This window comes from Nylanderia fulva, unplaced genomic scaffold (genome assembly GCF_048542155.1).
Source record: "Nylanderia fulva isolate GAGA-0341 unplaced genomic scaffold, ASM4854215v1 Scaffold179, whole genome shotgun sequence".
NCBI classification, from domain to species: Eukaryota; Metazoa; Arthropoda; class Insecta; order Hymenoptera; family Formicidae; genus Nylanderia; species Nylanderia fulva.
In genome coordinates this window covers 211,507-222,225 of record NW_028190044.1, presented here as the reverse complement: position 1 = coordinate 222,225, position 10,719 = coordinate 211,507, and the positions used below count along the sequence as shown (strand labels likewise).

General features: G+C 28.1%; 3 long non-coding RNA genes across 5 annotated transcripts; 1 reads left to right on the top strand and 2 right to left on the bottom strand.

The window, feature by feature from the left end:
* Window positions 1-756: 756 nt before the first annotated feature.
* LOC114936020 (uncharacterized) lies at window positions 757-10,314 on the top strand. Of its 3 annotated transcripts, none has more exons than XR_014924454.1 (4): window positions 757-1,427; window positions 9,584-9,834; window positions 9,901-10,089; window positions 10,219-10,314. It is a non-coding gene; the product is annotated as an uncharacterized LOC114936020 (long non-coding RNA). The 3 variants fall into 3 exon arrangements; XR_003820628.2 differs by having other exon boundaries at window positions 9,563-9,834; window positions 9,904-10,089; XR_003820627.2 differs by having other exon boundaries at window positions 9,563-9,834.
* On the bottom strand, window positions 4,388-6,007 carry LOC146723655 (uncharacterized). Its single transcript, XR_014924453.1, has 2 exons — window positions 5,700-6,007; window positions 4,388-5,188 (listed from the first exon to the last, which is right to left on the bottom strand). It is a non-coding gene; the product is annotated as an uncharacterized LOC146723655 (long non-coding RNA).
* Window positions 6,389-9,844, bottom strand: LOC114936021 (uncharacterized). Its single transcript, XR_003820631.2, has 4 exons — window positions 9,506-9,844; window positions 8,918-9,121; window positions 8,666-8,828; window positions 6,389-8,586 (listed from the first exon to the last, which is right to left on the bottom strand). It is a non-coding gene; the product is annotated as an uncharacterized LOC114936021 (long non-coding RNA).
* Window positions 10,315-10,719: the final 405 nt, after the last annotated feature.

Here is a 10,719-nt window from a genome sequence, read left to right as displayed (position 1 = left end):
AGATTATGAAAACATTTTTTTCATTGTTCCAGATACATTCGTTGGGGACTTCTGCTGTTAGCTGCGGGACGCCTCACAAAAATTCGACTCTCTTTCCGCGCGCTGCTGAGCCGCCATTTTGTAATAAAACTGAAAATAAAAAATATATTTTTGCACTCCAGGACAAGTATATTCAGCCCTGAAAATTTCACATTGATCGATTCAGTAGCAACGTCACAAAAAATTCACAAAAACAGCCTATGATTTTTGCCTTCGGACTAGATGTTATTACCCCTTAAGGCTCGTATTCATAGCGTTAGCCTTACATTTATAGAAATAAGCCTTAAATCGTAAGCAATAAACCAAAATCATAATATTCGATTTCTGGGGGTCGATTGTGTAACTTTTTCTAAAGTGAAAACGTGAAAAGTGAAAAATTTCCACCAATCACGCATTGATTTTAAAATAAAATCGATGTGTGATTGGAAGAAATTTTTCACTTTTCACATTTTTACTTTAGAAAAAATTACACAATCGACCCCCTGTAGATGCAACCTCAATGTGATAATTTTTCGTTTTTAAGACTAATAATAAACCAACAAACAATAAAATTAAACCAACAATCATCAACAAACGATTATGCATCGATTAGACCGTTTTTTTATTAAAAATGAAATTTTTCCGACAAACTTAATGCTAATTTTTTTTTAATTAAAAAAAAATATATAAACAAATGATTTAAAAAAAAAATTAAAAAGTCGAAGTTGACCGGCTAAGTTAATGGAGCTCATACATTTAGTACGAACATAACATTTGATACTCTTATGGTTGGTGTACACTAGGCCTAAACTAAACCTAGTCTTTCGTCTCTCGAATGGTGGTAGCGAATCGAAATTCGATGACCTGACGTAAACTATAGCAAAGTACCCCAGCCCGCGGGGTACCGAGAACCGTGCTTCTATACTCGTCTATATTCTTTGACGAAAAACCTCGTGGCACATTACGTACGTAATCGAATAACCGGTCAGAGTCTTATACGAATAAGACGCGTACCGTGTGTCTCTTCAATAAGTAATTTTTCGGAAAAGTTTGTCGTGATTTTCATTTATTACTTATTATACGTCGCGCGAATATCGTGAATTAAAATCGTATCCACTGCATATTCGGAAAAAGCCGTTTGAGCAATCGTCCGAGTCCGTTGGCGTTCGTCGACGTGTTCAGACGTGTTTCGTTTGAAAAATTTTTTTTCCTTTTTGGTCCATTGTGGACCTAATCAGAACTTGTGGCCGGCAAGGAAAAGCCAAGTCTGGTTTATAGGCCATTAAACCGTGAAGAAGAAGAAGAAGCAATCGGTCGTCGAGAGCGATCGCTTACCTGCGTGGCAAGATATCAGGTTTTACGCTCAAGAAGATTTTCAGTTCGAACAATCTACCTGCTCAACATATTTGGTAAGAGAAACTTTTTATTGACTTTTAAACTTACTCAAATTTTCTTTGTTCTCTTTGTTTCGCATGTTTTAACCATTCTGCAGCAATAGAAGAAATTTGCTCACACGTAATATCTTGATGTCGCATTTTAACAAATAAAAATTATAAAACAAATTTAAATGCTAAAATAAACAGCAGTGAGTACAAATATATAAAAAAATTATTTATTGCTTTTGTATAGATAGATTAAATTGAAATTTCAATAAATTCAATGTACTTAGTCAAATATAGTATTAAAAGTATATTTATAATACACAATAATGATTGAAGTTTGCAAAGTGTTTTAAAAAATTGATATATGATAATATTATTAAAAAGTGTGTATACAAATAAATGTCTTACCCGTTCTGTCTCAGTTATTAAACTTGCATATTTAAAAGCCAAATTATTCCAAGCAGTAACTTGTATAGTAGTTTCACCGGTACTTAAAATGAAGTTAAAAACATCCCATTTTTTGTCATTCTTTTCATATGATTTTATTGTAAAGATTGAACTCACGTAATCTGTTATTCCACTGTAAAATAAAAAATAATATTTACAATATAAAGCTTATTTGAAAATAAAAAAAATAGATAATTTGTTATTAACAAAATTATACAAATTAATGTATCTAAATTAAAAATTGTGTATATGTGCATATATGTACGTGCATATGTGTACGAAATTAATACATCCTGATTATGAAACGTAATTTTCTTAAGTAATATCTAAAATGTGTTTTTATAAATAAATTATAAAATTATAAATTATAAAATTTGTATCAAATATATGTGTGTGTTTTATAATTTTAAGCAATCCTATATAAAGTATGCTTCTTTATAAAATAATATGCGAATATTAATAAAATAAAAAGTTGTTTACAAAGTTGTATCGTTTTCAACAACATCCTCTAAAATTTCTTTATGTGTAAATAAATCTGTATTGGTAATTTCTTTTAAATTCTCATTTTTTGCAATGTCTTTTTTTTCTTGTGAAATCATTTTTATTTTTGCATTTATTTTATGAATTATGCAAATAATTGTTTTTTATCTCAACTGCTGCAACAATATGATCAATATATAATAATTAAACTTTGATGTTAGCTTTTGTATTAATTTATACTTTTTATGAGCACAACTGATATCTCGTATTATTTGTAGGTTACTACATTTGTTTTTTTTAGAAAACAAAAAAGTAACTTTGCTTCTTCTTGAAAAAAAAGACAAATTTAACAAGGATATATTAATAAATATTGAAGGATGCATAATGATAAAATGTATAATTGAAATTCAATTTTAATTCTGCAAAATGTGATAATATTTATATTAACTAAAAAAAAAGATTATGTACATATTTTAAATTGCTAAATTTTAATTTTATTTATTTATATAAAAAAGTTTGTTTTTAAAAGAGAACATTAAAATATTTTAATTTATAAGGATGTTTAGTATAATATTTAGATAAGAATTTAACATATTTCTTGATTCCTGTATAATCTTTTCCTTGTTTCCTTCTCGTTCTTGCTTTATGTTCCTATTCTTATTGAGTCTACAAAAGATAATAAGACACTTGAACTTTGTTATGTAGAATGTTTCAGAACTGTGCTAGTTGTTTGAATGCATTGATTTTAAAATCTATATCTTTCCTCAACGAAAGTTTCATCTCTCTATCGCAAATTGCCCAGCTAACAAGGTGACGTCAAAATGACGCGCATTTTTCGGTCCGCAAACGTTATTAGTAACATAAATTCGACGTCATTTCGATGTACTTATAACGTCATTATGTCACAGTCTATTGACGTCATTTTTGCAACGTCATATGACGTCGATAAGTTACGTAAAAATGACGTTTTTTTATACGTCTTAGGAACTTTTTTTGAACGTTTTATTATATAACTACGTCAGTTGTATGAAATAATTAAATAAAAAACGCAATATACGAGTATTATGTTTTAATATATTTTATATTATTCATACAAAAGAAATACACAATATTTAATATATATCTATTATTTGTTTAACAAAATTAAAACATATAGTTTTCTAACTATAATCCCAGCAAACACAAAGTAATAATTACATAACATCAATGTTACAATTTTCCACTCAACAATATAACTGCAATATAACATGGCTTGTACGTTACAGTTATATTATTGAGTGGGAAATTGTAACATTGATGTTATGTAATTGTTACCCAGATAGACAAAAAGATATCTTTTATATTTCTAAAAGATATCTCGCTATATCTTGCGACATCTTCCAGAAATCCAGAAAAGAAATCTTTTAGGGATCTAAAAGATGTCTTACGCAACATTTTGAGATATCTTTCAGATATCTAAAGATGTCTTGAAGATATCTAGTAGAAATCTAAAAGACATATTATATGTCATTTTAAGATGTCCACAAGACTTCTTTAAGATATCCGGAAAGTATATATTAAGACATCTTCAAGATATTTTAAAGATATTATGCAGATACCGTTTAAAATATTTTCACGTTATGATTGAGATGTCTTAAATATATCTTTTAGATATCTTAAAAATATCTCCTAAATCTCTTTAAAACGTTTAGGAATTAAAAGGTACTGCTTGCGTAAGTTGCAATTAAAAATATCTTAGAAAATAAATCTATACTAGACAAATAAAAAATAATGTAGCAATTAATGTTAAATTTATTTAAAAAATATTAATTATAACATTTAACATTATTTAAATTAGTAGTATGTTAAACATTTAACATTATTTAAATTAGTAGTATGTTAAACATTTAACATTATCAACATTAGTAGTATGCTACATTATTTTATTCATTTTCCAGCACGGATTTATCTTTTAAGGTATCTCCAACAGCAACTTACACAAACAGCAACTTTTAATTTAATATATATAAATAAAATAATTTAATTTAATACAAATAAAAAACTTGAAATTTTTACCACAATTAGAATTTTTGTTACATATTTATTCAAGTCGTACAATTTTGTTATTTTATAAACATTTTGTTATAAGTGATTGTTTTCAAGATATTTGATGTATGTTTACACTTCTAGAGAACGCTGATACACACCACACACACACAAACACACGCGCGCGCGCGCGCGCGTGCGTGCGTCGTGTGTGTGTGTGTGTGCTAACTCTGTATATTAAATACAATACGTACAATATTCAATTAATAACCGCGTTACATCTTTTTAAAATGCAATATAATCAATACTGAATATTAAGCCTACTTTACACGATCTACAATTCGAGATCGATGCTACTTACAATTAGTGTTGAACTAAAAAATATTCAAATCAATATTTTTTAAATTCAATAACAATATTTTAATAAAATTAATTTTAATAATTTTATGTTTCATATTTTCTTAAATTTCTTTTTATCACGATTCGTGATAATTATCGTTATCAAGTAACAGATAGTACTTTAAAATATCTTATTTTTGCTTTAAAATTTAATTACAGTAATTAAAATTTTATGCAAAAAATTAAATATCAATTTGTACTTAAATGAATTACATTTGGAATAAAATCTTAAATATTTTAATTATTAAGTTTGCTTGGAAACACAATGATAATAAGAAGAATTTGTATACCTGAACTCTTCGCTGTCTGAACTCAATTATTCGATATGAAGAAAAACTTGAATAAAATCGCTAAGACTGGACCACAAGGACTTTGCATGTGTGACATTCTCAATATGTACAGCAACTTGTTTGTTCTTCATATTTAAACTTTGCTTCCTGAAAAGATACAAAGATTAAATTATATAGCATTACTGATAACATTACTCAATAATGTAACGGAGTAATGTATTCTGCTACAAGTTCGAGGTTACTTGTAAGCAGATGGCAAAATAATAATTAATTTAGGCATTTAATGCAAAAAAATGTAATGATATAATAGCCGATTAAACTTAATGTATATTTGCATATCATCGTTGTATATTAATGTAAACAGAAAACACACCATTGCATATCAAATTTTTGATCTGTCTACAGTAGTCTACATTAAGATGCAACGACGATATACAGATACACATTAAGTTAATTTTGTCATTATATATCATTACATCTTTTTTGCATAAAATGCCTAAATAAATTCTTAATTTGTCATGTCTTACAATTAACCTCAAACTTGCAGAATATTTTGTGTCACACATATTATATTATAATAAAATGTTATAAAAATATTTTTCATAATACTTTATATATCTTTAAAAAAAGAATTTACATACAAGATAAAAGAGATTACCTTATTTAATCAAAATTACGCTTTCGTTCTCCTCACCCGTCGCCCATGCGGTCGCCCGTCGCCCGTCGGCAGCAAAAATAATAGAGAAAGTTCGGCTTGGAACCGCGGAATATACAAATACATTTAGAAAGCGTAATCCCGCATAACTCAAATTATATAACACTAGTTCTTTAATTATAATAAAATAATATATATAGTATTATTATTTTTATAATTTAATTTAATATATGTCTATTAAAAATCTTTTAAAAATTTGTTTTAAGATGTCTTTAACATGTGATGTATAATAGATATCTTTTAAAAATACATTAAAGACATCTTTTAAAAGAAATTATTTAGATATCTTTAATATGTATATTACATAATATGTTAAAGATATAATTTAAAATGTCTTTTCAGATATTTAAAGGTATCTTTTAGAAATTCTACAAAGAAATCTTGAATAAAGTATTTTTAGACATCTTTTAGATATCTCCTGGATATCTTTTAGAAATATCTTAAAGATTTCTTTAATGAGATATCTTTTAGATTTCTACAAGATTTCGATGTTTACTGGGTACTTTGTGTTTGCTGGGATAAATTATAAATGATTTCTAATAATGATTTGTATGTAATAAAGGAAAAGAAATATATTTTTCTTTATGAGGAAAAACTAAACATTTAATGTCTATATAATTTAATTGCCACATTTTTAAATCAGATAGTTGTTCAACAACAAAAATATCTAATTCTTGTGAATAAAATAAATAATTATATAATGAACCATATTTAGTAAACATTTTTCCTACTACGATAGTTCCTTCATCTTTTAATTTAATAAAATTATGTATTTGAACAACATTTGATTTAATAAGGCAATAACAATCAGCTTCAGAATGTAAACAAATTTTTAACATAAAATCTTTAAAATAAACTTTTTGGTACTGGGCAGAAAACGATGTTAATATATTTGGTATTGGTCCAACGCAATGCTCTCTTTCTAATTTGGGATATATCTGTGTATCATTTGTTTTGTCTTCCAATAAATCATATTCTGCAATTCTATTACAAAGTTGTACTAATGGTTCTTTAGGAGATTTTACAAGTCGCGATAACTGTCCTAGAAAATTTTCGAAAGGAAAAGCAGAAAAGTTATCAAGTTGTCCGCACTTTTCTACATCAGTTGGTAAATGTATGGAGAGAGTGAACATTGTACACCATAAATTCAGGACTGTATAAATGTTCACAATGTTTTACAAAAGTCTTCAGCATTTTAGAAACTAATTCACAACTGTGATTTAATATGTGTTTGTCAGAACACAAAATAACTATAGAGAAATGAAAAAGTAGAAAATGTTCATAAAATGAAACGTTTAAAGTTTCTGCAAGCACAACTGGCCCTAAATATAATAAAAAAGAACGAAATTCAGTTGCCTTAAAACGCGCAATTTCACTTAGTGGCCTAGGTTTTCTATTTATTTCTTGCGGAAAATACTTTTTTAATGCAACCATTTTTTCAGAAATGGTATTTATTTCGCGACTTGATAATCGTACATTTAAATCTCCACTCAAATCTCCAACAAGTTAAAAGTTTGCAAGTTACCCTTAAGCATACATTGTGCATATAATCGATTGGAAAGCAAGTGACAAGTCCAATATTTAATTTTAATAAAGGTGTATCGCTTAAATGATGCTCTCATCACGTTTACATCGAAATGATTCGTCTGTTCTTAACTCTTTGTCCACATTTTTTAGTATTACCTTTCCTTTCATAGCTGTCTTGTTCGAGAATTTTCCTTTTACTTTTTTTACATAATAATCACCATGCACAATACATTTTCTCAAATCTGTACTTTATAATGTTTTTTTGCTAATTGAAAGCCATTGGTAAGCAAATGCGATAATTCAGTTATAAAATCATCCAAAAAATCAGATAATGGTTGTGGTTTCGATATTCCACAAAAAATTCCAATCACAAATGGTTTCCGAACAGAATTTTGCACCATTCCTAAAATTGGCCACAAATTTATACTAGAACTTTTAAATAAGCATAGTCCATCTACATTGATAATAAGTTTAATAATATCTTCCGAAAAATTAGAATTTTTAAAAAGATATGTCTTTAATGCATTTTCAATGCCAAGATAAATAAATTGTCCATTTTTCAATTCTTTGATATTAAATTTCAATGACGAAGTCTTCAAAAGCGTTCTAACATCAAGAGGCAGTTCTGGGTGAAATGAATGTAAGATACGAAGTAATGAACTAATCGCGCGATGCATGAGAAACATTCGAGTCAATGCCCACATTCTTATAGCATCTACAATTGAACTGCAGTTGTCAGATTCTTGTTTTGTATGTGTATTTTGTATAGATTCTGCAGTATCATTATTTATTTCTTCAATACAATCAGAAGATATATTAAAACAATAACTATAAACATCACATGTCGATAAATCTGCATCAGTATAGTCAACCATGATTGGAGATTTACATGTAGGGAGATTATCAAGTTGCGCGAATTCTTTTGATGTTTCTGCTACTATTTCTTCCCGCATTTTACTTTTAGTGTTTGAATTTAAATATGAAACAATTTCATTAACTTCTTTTTCTGCCCTTCGATATAAATGTCTGTTAGTAACGAATTTTTTGCTTTTACGATTGCACTTATTATATGTAGACATAATTATAAAAATAATATAATTATATAAAAAAATTATATAATAAAATAATAACAAATAAAAAAGAAAATTATTAGCGTAATTGCACCAATAAAGAATTTTTCTTTACTGATTATTTTGTTTTTTTAATTGCAATGAAAGACGTTGAGGCGAATGTTTTAACCAGTTTTTAATGCAAATAGTTACATCATCTTCTGATGTTTGTGGTATTGCAATTTGAACTGCTCCTTAAATTAAAATTTTATATAATAAAATTGTAATAAAAAAATTAAAAAGCAAAATAAGAAGAAAATAAAAGAAACTTACTAATTACTGCTCGATTTAAATTTATTGTTGAAAATGCTTTCTTATTGTTTGTTCTACCAAGAAAGCTATAGTGAGATGCCACTTCATTAGTAAGAATCTTCCTTAAAATAGCGTTTGTTTTCGAAGTTACATCATGGCCTCCTAATGTTGAAAAATATGATATCTACAAATATAATTATTTATGTAATCTTTATAAAGACATTTACATTATATTTTAGACAATTATATTTTAAAAACATTTGAAAAGCATACCAATTCAGAAAAATTCTCGTTGTCACTTATATGATCATGAAGAAGAGTCACTTCTTCAAAATTTTTCAATGGTAGTTGTACAGATAAATTTGGTTCTTGAAAATTTGGGCCCTCAGAACGTTTCCGTTCCTACTGATGAAATATAAGTAGTTTCACCAAACGTATCTTCGGTAAAATCGTGTTTTAAAAAAGCTTCTAAAGTCACTATAATTAGAATAAAAATTAAATAAACTTTAAAGAAATTATTGGCTCGTGATACTAACAAATAAATAGATAAATTCATCGGCGATTACGAGCCATACGCGGTTGACGGTGCGTTGATCTCGTAAAAATTTAAGATTTCTACGAGATTTAAAATATGTGCACATAGCCACCGATATTACTTGGTAGCTACCAAGATTTTTGACACGGTTTGTGATCTCATTACTTTTGAGATAAACACGAATAAACAAACGCGGAACCTTCTCTACCCCCCTATAGATTAATATACCGTGTCAAAAATCTTGGTAGTTACCAAGTAATATCGGTGTCTATGTGCACATATTTTAAATCTCGTAGAAATCTTAAATTTTTACGAGATCAACGCACCATCAACCGCGTATGGCTCGTAATCACCGATGAATTTATCTATTTATTTCCTCCGAGGTTGAAATGTCTCCACGACAGGAGTTTGAACTGTTGCAAATCCAATGCTGTGTCGATGTACTGGGATGGACGTGTTATGAGCTGAAGTCCTTTTCACCAGTGTTCACATCCAAGTCCTCGGAACGAAGGAGGTCGAGAGGAGAACGAGAGGAATCCCTTCTTATAATCTTCGGATCTATTGATTGACCTGCGCACTCGGTCAATCGATATAGCGCTTACCCCTGTCCTCGGAGATGCGCGAATTTTAAAATGTATCTTTCTCGATATATAAGGTTTGTTCGTTTTACCTACACTTTCTCCACTTTTGTAGAAAGTGTACACTATCACGTTTCTTTTAGAAGAAGTGACGTCAGAGTACGCTGTTCGTTTTGCGAGTGTAGCTACACTATAGTGGCGATTTCCCTATACTTTTTACACTTGGTCTTGAGGAGGTGTGAAAAGTGTATACCTACGATTCCCGCGAAATATAACCTACATATGATTAACACCAACGAGACCTGAACATAATTCTGAAGAAATATTTACCGGTAATAAACCTTTATAAAATAGCTAATGTATTACATTATTAAAATGAATGCTTTTATGATGTTAAGAGATATTCATAACATGAGATCATTAATAACATTTTTAATAATATTTTCTGTTTCATATTTTAGCTGTTCAATATGCAAAAAGAAAATTTGCAAACATTGCTCAAGATTCCAAAGGAAATTTTATTGTCGACGGTGACAATAATATTCTCTGCACATCCAAAGGTGAGAATATATATTATTCAATACAAATTATTCAATATGGCTAATTTAATTGCAATTTTAATTATTATTAAAACTGGTACTTTATTTTTCAAATCAAGATTTTTATTTTATTATTATTCAATTTTATTATTTTTTTATTGTGACAAATGAAATAATTGTGTGTTTCAGTATTTATAATAATTGCTTTACATTTTTTGGTATATTTAAATTGTTTAGATGGATTGAAGTTTATTTCTAAGAATTCATTATTATTGGACGCTAATGCAATGATCTGCCCAGTTGAGGACGAGTTGTATCAGATTGAATTAGATAATTTAAATGATAAAGCAAACAATGCCTCAAATATTGACACTACTGATGAATCATCCACTTCAGCAACAACAAATGAATCTGCCATAATTA